The following is a 15,964-nucleotide window of genomic DNA, read 5'->3' as shown; positions in this document are numbered from 1 at the left end:
TTCTGAACAGCTCAAAGGGACTTAATTCTTTTAAGTTCCAAAACCTAAAAATAATGTATAACTTGGCGGTTCTGTGTTCTAAATGTATAACCCTGATTTCTCACACTGAAGCCCCGTACATGATTTACCCTTTTCTTGGGGACATAGAATTATTACCCGTCTCTGAGTTACGGTGACACCCCGGTAGCTGTTGAGATAAAGGCCATTTGTCCTGGCACCAAGTAGCACCCTCTCCTGGCTTCTGAGATCTACTGGCCATGTTTTCTAGTCTCCATTCTGTCTTTCCAGGTCCATGGCTCCTCCATGCTGCGGTCAGTGTCCCTGCTCGCCACCATCACCCCTACCCCCCAGGCCCTTCCAGACCATGGGAATTAAGCTCCACATCTATGTATGTTAAATTCTTCTGTAAGGAAGCCGGTCTCTTCTCCCTCCTTTATGTATTTACTCACTAATGTATCTATGTCAGTATGGATCCATGTATACTGATTTTACACTTTGAATTATAATCCAATACTCATTAACTTGTTCATCGCTCAAATTCTTCCAGCCTTGGCCACTGGGAGCTCTTTCAGATTGCTTGCTGTGTCCTTGAGCATCTCCCCACCTTTTCGTTTTGGGCACTTGCTTACTCTCTGCTGTTACAAGATGCACCAGGCTTAGCATGTGTTTTCCCCATCCCAGCCCCAGAATCAAAGTGCTTTTTATTTACACTCCATTTGCCAACTGTTCAGCTCAGTCAGCGAACACCTACCATGAGTAGCAGGCACTCTGCTGGGTGCCAGCACAGCCAGCAATTGGCTGGTAAATATTTAATGACCAGCTCTCTGGGAAAAGTAAAGTACATGGATGCATAGCATAAGGTTTACTGATATAAAGAATGTGTAGCACAGTCTTTCCATGTAACAAGATATACAGTACTCTTTCTTGTAAATTCTATATAGCCAGCTGAGTCTCACAGAATGCTTTCATTGACTTTAGGTGAACTCTTGTATCCATAGCCAATTTCTCATTGCAGTTGACGAATGAGAGAGTTCCCAACCTGAGCACTGGTGGGTATTTTTGGATTTTTGGATTTATGAATAATACAAGTGAAAAAAGAAAGACGTTAGAACTTCACATGTTCATCAGTGACATGAGTGACTTTGTTGCTGCATCAGATAATAATTTTTAAATACTGGAAGAACGTTTCCCCAATTTTTTGCTCTATTCATAACGTAACGGCTAAGACACAACATGCTTTTGTATAATCTGCATTGTTAACATTTTCTCCATTACCGTCTTAAGTCTAGGCAATCAACAAAACAAACAAACAAACAAAATCAAGCTCTACATGAACCACCATTATTAAACCTATTTATAAAACTTTTTAAAAACCAAGCCCTCATTTATAACATTTCCTGATTTCTATGGTGTAATACGCCCTCCACGGTCAATTTCCAGCTCCCAGTGACACATCCCTGAATACAGAGAAGGAAAGAGAGGTGTGGTAACGCATTACTATGTAACATTTCCAACAGAAACATATAGTAGAGTGAAATAACCTCAAGAGCATAGGTAATAATAAAATAGAGTAAAATAATTAGGAAGGGGTGACTTTTAAGTTTGTATACCAATTGTTTCTGATATAATTTAATTGTAAATTTATGTAAGTTAATTCTTATTAATGGCTGTGTTTCTCAACCAGTTGGCAAAATTCCTGGACATTTAACAATCAGTTCTCGTGGGCGGGTACCAGCTGGCCCCAGCACTCCTCTGGTACAGCAGTGAACATACCACAGGTCTTCCCGGATGGAGTCTGGGGTCCTCTGAGCTGCTTCCAGGGCGTGGCATGTACCAGAAAGAATAACACTTCCATAAGACAGTTGTCAGTGTTCCTAGAAAATCCCATTTCTAAGTAGCCCATGCGATGTCTTGTGTTTTTTCACACCATCTAATGTTCATTTCCTTTTTTTAACTTGGAAAATATCCTATCATTCACTAACCAATCGTCTAAGATCCGTTTGTGAGTATGGAAAACAGGTAATAAATCATGACTTCGAGTAACCTAGAAGTCCTAAGAGCACAGGTATTGGAGTCAAATTGTGTCACCACTTCCTGGCCGTGAGACGTTGGGCAAGTCATTTAACCTCTCTGAGCTTCAGTTTCTTAATCCACACAATGAGGGGTAAAATGCCTCCTGCAAGATTATTCTGGAGATCAGATGAGACCACATGCATTAAGTGCCCAGCACAGTCTGTGGCACATCTGTGGCTTCTCTACACAGTGGCTCATAGTCGTTGTATTGTCCACAATTACTTACAAATGGCAGAGCACATAACAAGCTCTCCAAGGGCAAGGTCTAAGTTTCCACCTTCTCTGCAGGCTCCAGGGCTTCCTGGCAGAATTCATGTGTACTGTAGGCACTCGATGTGCAAACTACTTCGAAGTTTTTTTAGGGTGTCCCATTCAACTTACACTCTTTTCAGGGTTAGAAGCAGATATTGGGGAAATAACACAAAGAACAAATAGATAATCTGAAAAAAAATGGATAGTGATTTCTTGAGTAAATCATTGACCTGTGTTTATTAAAGCTAATATAAATTCAGCCGTGGATGTGGTCATGGTTAATCCAGGTGGTTGACAACCTCCTTTTTTTTTTTTTTTCGGTACACGGGCCTCTCACTGTTGTGGCCTCTCCTGTTGCGGAGCACAGGCTCCAGACACGCAGGTTCAGCGGCCATGTCTCACGGGCCTAGCCGCTCTGTGGCATGTGGGATCTTCCCGGACCGGGGCACGAACCCGTGTTCCCTACATCGGCAGGCGGACTCTCAACCACTGCACCACCAGGGAAGCCCCAACCTGCTATTTTAAAGGTAGTATGGAAAAGAAATCAGGAGTATCACATATGCTACCTCAAAAACAAAACTAAAAACCCAACCATGGCAACATACCATATGGTCAGAGAACAGACACAAAGAAAGAGAAAAGGCATTAGCGTGTATTTTTGAACTAAAGTTTCTAAAAACAGACTTGAAGACTTCCCTGGTGACACAGTGGATAAGAATCCACCTGCCAGTGCAGGGGACACAGGTTCGAGCCCTGGTCTGGGAAGATCCCATATGTCGTGGAGGAACTAAGCCCATGCGCCACAACTACTGAGCCTGCGCTCTAGAGCCCACGTGCCACAACTGCTGAGCCCATGTGCCCCAGCTACTGCAGCCCATGCGCCTAGAGCCCACACTCCGAAACAAGAGAAGCCACCACAAGGAGAAGCCTGCGCACCACAACAAGAGTAGCCCCCCACTCGCGGCAACTAAAGAAAGCCTGCACGTAGCAACGAAAACCCAACACAGACAAAAATAAATAGAATTAAATCTAAAATAAATAAATAATAAAAACAAACTTGTTGATAACTGACCTTGACCCCATGCTTCCTGTACAGCCCAGAGCTAGCTTTTAATGTGAGTCTTCTTCTTATGTTTGCTTTTCTCCCTGCCTGTATCGTTGTAGTTGCCAGCAGCAATTTCTGAGAAAACCTTGACCTTCCCTTTGATAAAGCAAGCCGGGAAACTAGAGAAAACCAACTTTAACCATCCAACTAAAGCTACCCTCAACCAACATGCTTCAGAGAAAAAAAAAAAAACTTTATTTTTAAATTTTTAAACCCGAAGAGCTTGGAGTCTCTGCTGCGTTTATACATCTTTGGCTCCTTCCCACTAGGGGCCCTATCGTTCGGGCTCTGTGTGTTGCAAGCAACAGAAACCAGCTCTAGCCAGCCTCAGAGATGGAGCACTTCAGGGTAGCACTCCAGCCAGTGCTCAAAACCAGCTTCCTTATTTTCCCCACCATGTTCACAGCAGCATAGTTCTAATAGCCATGAGGTAGAAACCACCCAAGTGCCCATGACGCTTAATGGATAAAAAAAATACACTCTAAACTGTATGGTGGAATATTATTTAGCCTTAAAAATGAAGGAAGGGCTTCCCTGGTGGCGCAGTGGTTGAGAGTCCGCCTGCCGATGCAGGGGACACGGGTTCATGCCCCAGTCCGGGAGGATCCCGCATGCCGCGGAGCGGCCGGGCCCGTGAGCCATGGCCGCTGAGCCTGCGCGTCCGGAGCCTGTGCTCCACAACGAGAGAGGCCACAGCAGTGAGAGGCCTGCCTACCACACACACACAAAAATAATAAAATAAAAGAAGGAAATTCTGACATGTTACAACATGGATGAACCTTGAGGGCACTATGCTAAGTGAAATACGCCAGTCACAAAAAGACAGGTACCATGTGATTTCACTTATTTGAGGTACTTGGTACTTAGAGTAGTCCAATTCATAGAGACAGAATGTTGGTCACCACGGGCTGGGTGGCGGTGGGAATGGGGAGTTGTTGTCTAATGGTTAATAGAGTTTACGTTTTGCAAGACGAAAAAGTTCTGGAGATCCATCTCACAGAAATGTGACTATACATAACACCACTGAACTGTATACTTTAAAATGGCTAAGATGATAAATTTTATGTTGCAGGTTATTTACCACAATTTGAAAAATAAATAAACAGCTTCCCTCTCTCCATGTCTGGGCTCCACTCCCTCATGCTGGCTGCATTCTGAAGTCCCACCAGGTCACTCCAGATCCTGGTGTCCAGCCAAGTCTTCTTGGGTCTCCTTGGCTCTGATTGCATCACTTGCCCCACCACTGAACCAATCAGTATGTCCAGGGAGTGTGATTGGTTGATTGCTTAGCCCCACCCACAGCAATGGGCCGACAGATTGGGAGGGAGATTCCTGGAATTTCCAGAAGAGCCAGGTGGGTTGCGGCCTGTCCACTACGGCAGTGAACCACTTGAGTCATGAGATATGAGCACTCCCTTTAGCACCCTGGCAGTTAGTGGGCAGTGAGGCACATCTACCTGAGCATCCCAGCACAAAAGGGAATTCCTCCACACTACCCGTGGTCTCTCGATTTGTTTTCTATCAGGCGGGGGTAAAACATATTCAAATTTCCCCCTTCCCACCTTCAGCCCTTTCATTCGATAAATCTTTATTAAATCGATGAGGAAAGGTTGTAGGAATGATTGAGGCAAGACAGCCCCAGAGGAGAGGACGGGAAGGGATCGGATGGATGGAGAAGTGAGTGCAAGGCAGGAGCAGGACACCTCAGCTTCTGAAAGGAGAAAAAGGAAGAAAGCTTAGGTGGAGACCGAGGTGCCCACAGTGGAGAGAAATTCGAATCTTCACATAAGGTAACAGAGTTCTGGAACACTGCCAAGTCCGTTCCTGAAACAGGTTTCAACGGGGCCAGTGTCATCATAAATGCTGGGCCAGGTGTTGCCAGGCAATTGGAGTTTGATTTTCCCAAACAGTGTTCTCCCTGACTCCAAAAAAGTCTTCAGGGGAATTCACCAGATTCTTGACTTGGCTGGGAAAGACTGTAGCTAAAAGACTGGTTTGGGAACCTGAGTGAGTGGAGAACCTTCCTCTTGAATACAATCCAGCTGGAGCTATAGGAAGTTCTGTCTGCCAGTGCTCCTATTTCGGAAGCATTCTGTCCTGTTTCTCATTCTGTGTCTGCAGTCTGCAGAAAGAGAAACGTGACCGCCACAGGCGGCAAACCTTTGAACTTAGCTTCTTCCTTGAAAAGTGTGTTTTTTTCTGCCAAGCGACTGGGGGTGGGGTTGGGGCAGAGAAGGGAGAGAGAGACAGAGAGGGAAAGAGCTTTCCAGAACCCCAGTCCCACCACCCTCTCCACCACCACCTGAGCTTGGTGAAGTCCTTAACCTCTCCAAGCCTCATTTGTAAGCTAGGAATAAGGAGAGCTCCTCCCCTTCAGGGCTATCGCGAGAAATTGGTGAGTAATTACAATAAATGGTAGCATTCACGATGTCACGGTTTAACCACTAGGCACAGGGAGGGACGGCCACAACAGCATTAACCAAGAAAAAGCCAGGTGTCAGCACCTCTCAGCATTTGCTTCTCCCGGTGTAGATGGATTTTGATGTGCTCTCTAATGAAAGTAGCTACAGACATCTTCCGCCGGGTCAGATGAAAAAAGGTTCCCTCGATAGATAATTATGGAGCGTCTGCCAAGAATCAGATGTGGCAGATGTTGAGGATCACAGGCTAATGAGCCAGCTGGGTTTCGAGCCAGTTGGGGTGCCTGCCACCCCAGAGCTCTCGGCTTCGGGGAAGAGGTGGAATGGGAGTGCCAGGGAGACACACAGTGTGGATGTGTGTGTCCTGGAGAGCTGGGCTTGAATCTCGGAGATGTGTTCATTCATTCTTTCAACCAATATTTAAGGACCTACTGTGTATGTGCCAAGGGTTTATTCTAGGAGCTGAGGATACGGTGCTGAGCAAGGTAGACAAAAAGCTGTCAGCCTCTCAGAGCTCAGAGGTGGCGTTGTACCAGCTCAGACGCTCACTGCCAAATCTGTGATCCTGGGAAAGTCACTAGGTCTTGCTCAGCCCCGGGCTCATCACAGAGCATCAGGGGTATTAAATGAGGTAATGCATGTGAATCTCTTGACTGGGTGCCTGGCACGAAGGCTGCACCCAATAAATGGTGGTGCGATAGTGTGCAAGGTGACCCATGGTGGGGACCGCCATCCCAAATTTGGGGAGAGTGTGGGAGGGATTCTTGGGAGAAGTGACTTATACGCCGAAATCTAGGGCAGCAATTATGTCGCTGGGACAGAAAGGTGAAGACCACCCCAGCTGCTCGTAACCTCCCCTGACCCTCTTGTCTGCCCCTGCAGGTCTCCTTCCCATGGGTGAGGGGCCCAGCACCTTGGCCAAGGCCACAGCCACCTTGGGCCACCCAGGAACTGAACCAGTCACCCTCACCAACACAGACCCCCTTCTACCCGGGCATCTGGACAGCGCCAGTGCAGAGGAGCTGGTCGCAGGGGTCCCCCGAGCCCCCCATGGTCCCACCAGCCTCCCACAGGCGGCCCGTGAGGGCCAGCGAGAAGATGTTCTCCTTCAAGGTGGACAGAGCCGCCCACAGCGTTCCCATCATCAGGCAAGGTACTCATGGGTGCTTCCTTGGTGGCTTAGGGGAGGGGCTTTTGCTAGGAGGATGGGTCTCAGTTTCTGCTTTCCCCTTTTTTTAAAAATTTTTATTGAGGTGCAGTTGATTTACAGTGTTGTGTTAGTTTCAGGTATGCAGCACACTGAATCTGTTCAACATATACGTGTATCCACTCTTTTTTAGATTCTTTTCCCATATAGACCATTACAGAGTATTGAGGAGAGTTCCCTGTGCTATCCAGTAGGTCCTTCTTAGTTATCTCCTTTATGTGTAGTATTGTGTATGTCAATCCCTCTCTTCCAATTTATCCCTCCCCCCTCTTATTCCCGGTAACCATAAGTTTATTTTCTACATCTGTAAGTCTATCTCTGTTTTGTAGATAAGTTCATTTGTACCTTTTTTTAGATTCCACATATAAGCAATATGGTATGATATTTGTCTTTCTCTGGCTTTTGCTTATGTTCTCTGGTTCTGAAGTAGAACATAATCAAATGTGAAAAAATTGGGATAAGCAGAAAGTTAGAAAACAGTAAAAGATAAGCTGTCACCCTTATCACCAGAATTCTCCCTGTTGACTTTTTGGTACAAACTCCTCCAAGACTGTGCTCTGCCCATCTGCACACGTCAGTACCTCTGTGGTGAGTGTGTGAGTGTGTGTGTGTGTGTGTGTGTGTTTGTACATATATATGAATATATATGAATCTGTATCAGAATCTAAATTTATATACTTCAACTCAGATGTACAGACATATTGGTAACTGAAATCCCTCTTGCCTTAGGAGGTTTTTAAATATTTTATTACCATTTTACAGGTAAGAGGAGACTGAGGCTTATGGAGAAAATTACTTCTCCGGAGGTTATGTATTCAATCTAATCTAAAATAACGCTTTTCGGTCAAATTTAAGGCTGGTTATCTCAGTGGCTGTCACTCACAGCCTGGTCACTTTGGGGACACACAGCCATCAGGGTTTCCTTCTCCCCCCTCCCCCCAGAAGGCCTCATGGCACTTGGGGAGGAGACTTCCTGTCTGTCACCATCCTCTTGGCCTTGCCAGGCTTACTGGCAGAGTAGCTGGGTCGACTTAGTCCCTGGCATGATTCCCAGGTTTCTTCTGTGGCCACTGGTGTGAAGGTCCCATTCTCTGTTTTCTGTGTCCCAGCCCCAGACCCCTCTGAGTCCCCAGGTCTCTCGATGCCTCCACACCCTTCCCTGGTCTCACTCAGGACCACTCACCTAGTCCCTTCCCTCAGCCATTCAAATAATAGTTATTATTCTGAAATAAACAGACTAAGGAGCAAATGAAAGGTATCTCTGCAGTTTACATCATCATCATCATCGTCTAAGGAACGCTCATGTACCAACCGCCCAAGTTAAGAAATTACTCAGCCATTTACCCCCAGCATTTTTTTTTAATTTAATTTTATTTATTTCTTTATTTATGGCTGTGTTGGGTCTTCACTTCTGTGCGAGGGCTTTCTCCAGCTGCGGCGAGCAGGGGCCACTCTTCATCGCGGTGCGCGGGCCTCTAACCATCGCGGCCTCTCTTGTTGCGGAGCACAAGTTCCAGCCGCGCAGGCTCAGTAGTTGTGGCTCACGGGTCCAGCTGCTCCGTGGCATGTGGGATCTTCCCAGACCAGGGTTCGAACCTGTGTCCCCTGCATTGGCAGGCAGACTCTCAAACACTGCGCCACCAGGGAAGCCCCCCCCCAGCATTTTAATGTGAAAACTTTCAAGCATACAGCAAAGCAAAAAGAATTTTACAGAGACAGCTCTCCTCCTAATTCTACCGCTAACACTTTGCTGTACTCTTTATTACATTTCTGTCTACCCATCCTTCTTGTCCTGCATTAATCCATCTTATTTTTTGGATGCATTTCAAAATAAATAGCACACATCTGTAGTCCTCCCCCTAAATGTTTTAGCACATATACCATTAACTAGAACTCAACATTTTTTGTCTCCTTCATGTAAAATGAACACAGAATGTGTATTAGTTATCATGAATGCATAACGAATTCTCCCCAAACGTAGTAGCCTAAAGCAAAATCAAACATGTGTTATCATCTATACGGTTTCTGTGGGGTCAGGAATTTGGCAGCAGCTTAGCAGGACGGCTGTGGCTCAGGGTCCCTCGTGAGGCTGCAGTCATTTGAAGGCTTGACCTGGGCCAGAGGATCCACTTCGAACACGGCTGCTCACATGGGTGTCAGCAGGAGGCCCCGGTTCCTCACCACATGGGCCTCCCCAGAGAGTGGCTCGAGCGTTCTCATGACACGGCAGCTGCTCCTCCTGAGCAAGTGATCCTGGAGGACAAGATGGAAATGGCAACATCTCTTGTGACTAAGCCTCAGAAGTCATGCTCTGTCATTGTTGCAATATCCTGAGGGTTACCCAGGGCGTCACCCTCCAGTGTGGGAGAAGACTACACACGGGCCTGAAGACCAGGAGGCGGGGATTATCAGCAGTCATCTTGGAGGCCGGCTACCACAGCCTGCCCTCGGGTCCTCAATGATTCACACTCCTCCTCCTCTCTCCCGAGGCCCCCCAAAATCTCACCCCAGTAACAGCATCGGCTCAAATTCCAGAATCTCGTCTAAATCAAGTCCAGGTACAGATGGGGCTCATGGGTGTAGTACGTTACGTTCAGCTCATCAAGTTCAAGTACTACTTCCAGAAATCTGAAGACCTCTGAACAAAGGGTCTGTCCCTCACACACCCAGCACATATTGGTGGGACAGACATAGCATCACTGCTACATACACTCCTCTTGTTCCAAAAGAAGAAAAACAGGAAACACACAGGAGTCCCTGGCCCAAAGCAGTTCTGAAGTCCAGCTGGGAAAATATCGGCAGTTCCTTGCCTGGGCTTCAGTCCAACTCTTACCCAGAAATGACTTTCCAGGGCTCTTGGCTCTGCCCCTGGTCCGTGAGTTCCGCCTTCTGAGTCGTCCTCCCTTTCCTATGAAAGGTGTCCCATGGATGTGGCTGCATAGTTTTATAGCCTGCTTCCTGCCTGTAGAAGCTTGGGGGTCCAGACGCTTCTTTGACTTTTGTGGGTCTCTGTCAGTCTGAGTTGGCAGTGCTTCTTATTGGGGTTCATCCTATCAGGCAAAAACCACGCCCACAGACTTTTTTGTCACAAGCCCTTCCACCATGGGCTTCTGCAAAGACTGACAAAGGACAGAAGCTTCTTAGAAGCCCAGTTCTTTGACCGAAGGGTTCTCTTGGACACTGCCCTGGATCTGTATTCTTAACAAAGGATTTTACAACCACACCCTCAGCTTCTTCTCTGGACTGTGTTTTCTTGAGAGTGCCCTTGATTTGATCTTTGCCCAGAACCTGTTTCTTACATTTCATTTGCCACCTGGAGAGGCAGGGAATTTTCAAGCCCAGAACATTGCCCTGATTTAACAGCCCTTCCTTTAACTGTCTCTCCCCCTCACATTTCACTATAAGTAGCAAGAAGTAACCAGGCAGCACCTTCCAAGACTCTGTCTGGGACTCTCTTTAGCTTGACCACTCAGCCTCATCACAAACATTTTCTACCTTCCTCATGACCACAGGCAACGTGTTAGGAAACCTTCTGCCACCACCTGACAAGGATCCCTTAACCCCAGTAACATTTTCCTCAGTTTCCTGGAACCCTTCCCTCACTGCCTCCTCAAAGGCCATCGGGCTTCTACTAAGACTATTCACGTTTTCTCAAAGACTCTTGGCCAAAGTCCTCCAGCTTCTGGCTACTGTTCCATCCCAAACCACTCCACATTGTAGGGTTTTTGTTAAATTTTGCACCACTCCTGGTGCCCAAACCTGTATTTGCTACTTATTGTTGCATAACAAATTACTGCAGGATGTAATGGCCTAAAACACCAGTAAACATTTATTATCTCCTAGTTTCTCTGAGTCAGGAAGTTGGGAATGGCTTCGCTGGGGGATTCTTGCTCAGGCTTGTCCATGAGGTGGCAGTCATGGTGGTGGCTGGGCTGTGGTCCTCTGGAGGCTTGTCTGGGGCTGGAGGACCCACCTCTAGGATGGTTCACTCCCATGGCTTTTGGTAAGAGGCCTCAGTTCTTCACTAAGTGCACCTCTCCATACGTTGCTTGAGCATCCTCAAGCTGCCAGCTCCTCCAGACAAGTGGTCCTAGCGAGTGAGGCAGAAGCTGCAATGTCTTTTAGGATCTAACCTCAGGAATCAAACTGTGTCATTTCTGCAATATCCTTGGTTACATAGAGAAGCTTTGTTACGGACTGAATTGCATTCCCCCAAAATGCATATGCTGAGGCCTCAATCCCAATATCGCAGAATGTGACCATATTTGGAGATAGTGTATTGAAATAGATGAGTAAGTTAAAATGAGATGATTGGGTGGGCCCTAATCCAAGGGCTGGTGTCCTTGTAAGAAGAGAGAGGGAGACGCCAGGGATGCACGTGCACAGAGAAAAGGGCATGTGAGGACACAGCAGGAAGGTGGCCGTCTGCAAGCCAAGGAGAGAGGCCTAACCCTGCCCACACCTTGATCTTGGACTTCCAGCCTCCAGAACTGTGAGAAAATGAATTTCTTTTGTTAAGACCTCCTGTGGTGTTTTGTTATGGCAGCCCCAGCTAACTAATATAAAGTCCATCCAGTATTGGAGAGGATGATGCAAGGGTCTGAATACCAGGAGACAAGAATCAGTGGGGCCATCTTGGAGACTGGCTACCACACCCTGAAAGGTGTAGACCTTGAATGTGCTCACTGAGTTGTGCCAGTCGTGCACAACTATGTAACCCAAATTCCTATCAAGATATAGAACATTACCATCACCCCAGAAAGTTCCCTCATGTCCCTCCCCAGTCAATGCCCAGCCCCAGGCCCCAGAGGCACCCACTCTTCTGAATTCTTTTCCCGCCATGGATTAGATATTCCTGTTCTAGAATCTCAAGTACACAGAACCATGTAGTACATGTTCCTTTGTGGAAGGCTTTTTTCACTCAGCATAGTATTTCTGAGATTCATTCATTTTGTTGTATGCATCATGTTCTGTCTTATGAACATATATACAGGGTTTTGGGGGTTTTTTTTTAATGTGTCCTTTGGACACATGGCACATGGGCTGTTTCTTTTCTTTTTTTCACTCTGCTATTTAAATTTTTCCACTGTAATCACCGGTTTCTCCAGTGCCATGCTGAACTTGGGGCTTCTCTGAAGGACTTGGATTCCCCCTGGAGAAATGAAGGATGAGTCGTATGGCTTAGAGTCCCTCACATCTACCTGGGCTCTATCTCCTCAGCCTCTCAGCCAGGTCTCATGTTTCCAAATGTTTGCCCTCGTTCCCCTGACACTCTCGCCATCCTCAGAAAAGGACTTTCATCTTCCCGTGTCATGGGGAGTTCCTTTCTGTCTGGGCCTCTCTCCTCCACGCTTTAGAGAAAACTCTGTGCTCCAGTCCTCCATGCTGTCTCTTGACAGAAAACACCTCTTTTTAAGGGTTCCGAGAAAGCTCTTTCCTCTCTTAGCAAAGCTGGGCTCTTCCAATTAAATTGGTTTACTGTTAGACTGTCACCTTGCTTTAGACTTGAAAAATTCTATTTGAAAACCCAAAGCCAAGGATTTATTTACTGCAGATCAGGTCAGGGTTTCTCAATCTTGGCACAGTGACAGGTGGGTCGCATAACTCCTTGTTGAAGGATCTGTCCTGTCCACTGTCGAATGTTTAGCAGCATCCCTGACTCCTACCCACCAGAGATACCAGTAGCAACACCACCACCACCAACCGCCCTAACTGTGGTACTCAAAAATGTCTCCAGACATTGTCAAAAATCAAAACATCATTTTGCCTGGGGAAAAAATCACCCTGTTCTAGTTAATACTCATCCTTCCTTTACCACAAGGCAATAAAACGTCAGCTCCAAGGCCAAATCTTTGCAGGTATTGCTTTTTTTTTTTTTTTTGCTGTACTTTTATTGTGCTTTGCAGGTATTGCTTTTTTTTTTTTTTTTTTTTTTTTGCTGTACTTTTATTGCCAAGGCCAAATCTTAATGGCAAGAGCTCATGGGAGGTGGGGAAGAATTACTGAGAAAAGAAAATATGTGGAGTGACTTATTAAAATAGCATCTTGATTCATATATATATATATTTTTTTTTTCCCAATAATGGGATCATATGAACCTAACATAGGTAACCTTTTTTTTTCTGTTTTTGGCCGTGCCGCTCAGCTTGCAGGATCTTTGTTCCCCAGCCAGGGATGGAACCTGTGCCCCCTACAGTGGAAGCACAGAATCCTAATCACTGGACTGCCAAGGAATTCCCTACCTGATTTTTAAAATTCAATAATATGTCATAAACATCGTCCCACTTCAATACATTGACTACATAGTGGTTAAAAGCATAGGCTCTGAATCCAACAAACTTAGGTTCATCCCTTGACTCTACCACTTACCAGCTGTGTGTCCTTGAGCAGGTGACTTGACATCTCTGTGCCTCATACCTCTCACGTATAAAATGGAGATGGGAATAATAATGCCTATCTCACTGGGTTGTTATGAAGACGAAATCGTATCCTGCCTGTAAGTGCTGAGCACGGCGCCTGGTGCATAGCGAACATTCAGTAAATATTAAAATATTTAATATTTTATTATTTAAATTTTAAATTTTACAATCTTAATAATTTATATATTTTAAAATTTTAATATTTAAATTTTAAATATTAAAATTTTAAAATTAAGTTATTACCTAACCATGATTGTTATTTAACTTTTATTTACAACTTACAATGTCTGAAAGACACAGTTAAGGTGCACACATACTGCCCCTGCTGCAGACTGGTGATTATTGGAGCGCACCAGGACAGCTGGGGGTTGTTAAAATATTAAAGTAACTCCCCTGCCTTTTGGCCAACAGCTCATGCCCGAAAATTCTTAAAGTGCCTGCGTCCCCATATCCGCCGTCCCACCGCCCCAGCCCTCCCAACTCTCCCTGGGGCTTCTCCCCACTGGGACCTCCGAAGGATCCAGCATCTAGAGTTAAGCCGGTTTGGTCATACATGGCCCTTAGGTTCTTTTTGATAAATAACAGTAGCCGGTAAAGAAGTTTGGGGCAGGTGAGGGGTAACTGCTCCTGCACCTCCCTGCCTGGGTGTAAGGAAAACAAGTCTCAGAGCAAATTCTAGCCCCACAAAGACTTTGAGTAAACACACCTTCCCCAGTAAAGGGACCCCATCGATCAGCCTGTTCTGTAAGTTTGATGAAGTCCCCCCTCCGGCCATCATCTTGCAGGGAAGCGTCCCTCAAGACAGCCACGACAGGGTCGCAGAGGCAGCTGGAGTCACCCCTAGAGATGGCATCAGACGCCAGAACTCTAAGCTGAGACTGGACAGGGGACCATTTAGGGTCAGACCCCGAGGCCCTCCCTGGGGACACAGGCCAGTCAGTACCTTCCTCCAGTGAGAGCCGATTTCTTGAGGAATTGAAAACAGATGAAATCTTCCTCCTGAAAACTCAGTTTCCAAATTGAGATGCGCATTCAGTGTAAAATAAACCCCAGATTTCAAAGGCTTCATGCCTCGAAGGAAAAGAATATAAAATATCTCCATATTTTTTGTAGATTATGTGTTGAAATGATGGTTTTTAATGTATTGGGTTAAATAAAATTGATCATTAAAAATTCCTCTCTTCTTTTTACCTTTTTCACGTGACTACTAGAAAATTGAAAATTGCATTCTGTAGCTCCCATTATTTCTCTATCAGGCACTGCTGCTGTAGTCAGTTAGGACTTTGCTACTCAGGATCCAAGAGAGTCAGATGGGGGCAGTGAGCTTCAAATAAAAGTTTTCTAATCATGGACCTAGTTGGGGAGGTGGAGGGAGAGAAAATGGGCAGCTGCTGAAGTTCCAGGCCCTTCTGTTCCTCGTGCCCCAGGAAACACTGTGGCCAAGGCTGCTCATTCAACACGCAAGGCTGTGCATTCTCTGGGCACCACAGGCCATCAGCTATGTCCACTAGAGGTTCTGGGGTCCACAAAGAGGTTTGAGACCTGGCTGGGGGGCAGGAATCTTTGACTCTAAAATGCATAAATAAAAAATACAGAAGCAAAATGAATAAATGATGAATGTCCACAAATATGACAGTGCGTGCTTCATCCATCATTAATGTTAAGACTCATTAAAGTTTCATCACCACTGAAAACAATTTGTTCAGTTTCTCACTTCACAAGAAGATAAGAATGTGCAGTGACTGTCCAGAAACCATAGTCACTTGGAAATTTAAAATATGCTGCTTGGGCCCAAGTGATCTCACACGTAGAATTATAGAAATCTTGACAAACGTTTCTACACCAATAAAAAAAATGTATTCAGTGTTGATGTGAGTGAATTGCGAGATGTCTGATGGATACAGAGTGGGGTCCCCAAACACAATGCCATAATCCCTGAAAGTCATATAAAAAGGCCTTGTAATACTGGGGTAAATAAGAAAAAATATAGGAAAGCTTAAATGGCTATCAAGTGGATCCTAGTTAAACAAGTGTGGCACACTTGTACAATGGACCCCAATGCTACCCTGGAAAAGAACCAAGTACAGCCTCAAATACTGACATGGGAAGATGTTTTTGATATTGTTAGCTGAAAAGTAAGCTGGATAAGCATCTCTGACATGTAAATGCATTTTTGTTTTTTGAAAACATATGACTGCAATAAAAAAAATATAGCTAATGTTTAGTGCTAAATGCTCTACTTGAGGGGTCAGCAAACTTTTCCTGTAAAGAGCCAGATAGTAAATACTTTAGTACTTGTGGGTCACATGGTCTCTGCTGCAACTACTCAGCTCTGCCTTTGTAGCTGGGAAGCAGCCATAAATAATATGTAAATGATCACTGTGGCTATGTTGCAATAAAACTTTATTTACAAAAATAGGCAGAAGGCCAGATTTGGCCGCAGGGCCATAGTTTGCCAACCCCTGCTCTATATCATTATTCTATTTAA

General features: G+C 45.5%; 1 pseudogene across 1 annotated transcript in view; it reads left to right on the top strand.

Moving 5' to 3' along the window:
* The window catches only part of LOC308611035 (centrosomal protein of 78 kDa-like), a 226,863-nt pseudogene that overhangs the window by 99,226 nt on the left and 111,673 nt on the right, over positions 1 to 15,964 (top strand). The gene's annotated exons all lie outside the window — the stretch shown is intronic.

This window comes from Mesoplodon bidens (genome assembly GCF_964165515.1).
Source record: "Mesoplodon bidens genome assembly, contig: HAP1_SCAFFOLD_240, whole genome shotgun sequence".
NCBI lineage: Eukaryota > Metazoa > Chordata > Mammalia > Artiodactyla > Ziphiidae > Mesoplodon > Mesoplodon bidens.
The sequence above is the reverse complement of the archived record's forward strand: the minus strand, read 5'-3'. Positions and strand labels throughout refer to the sequence as shown.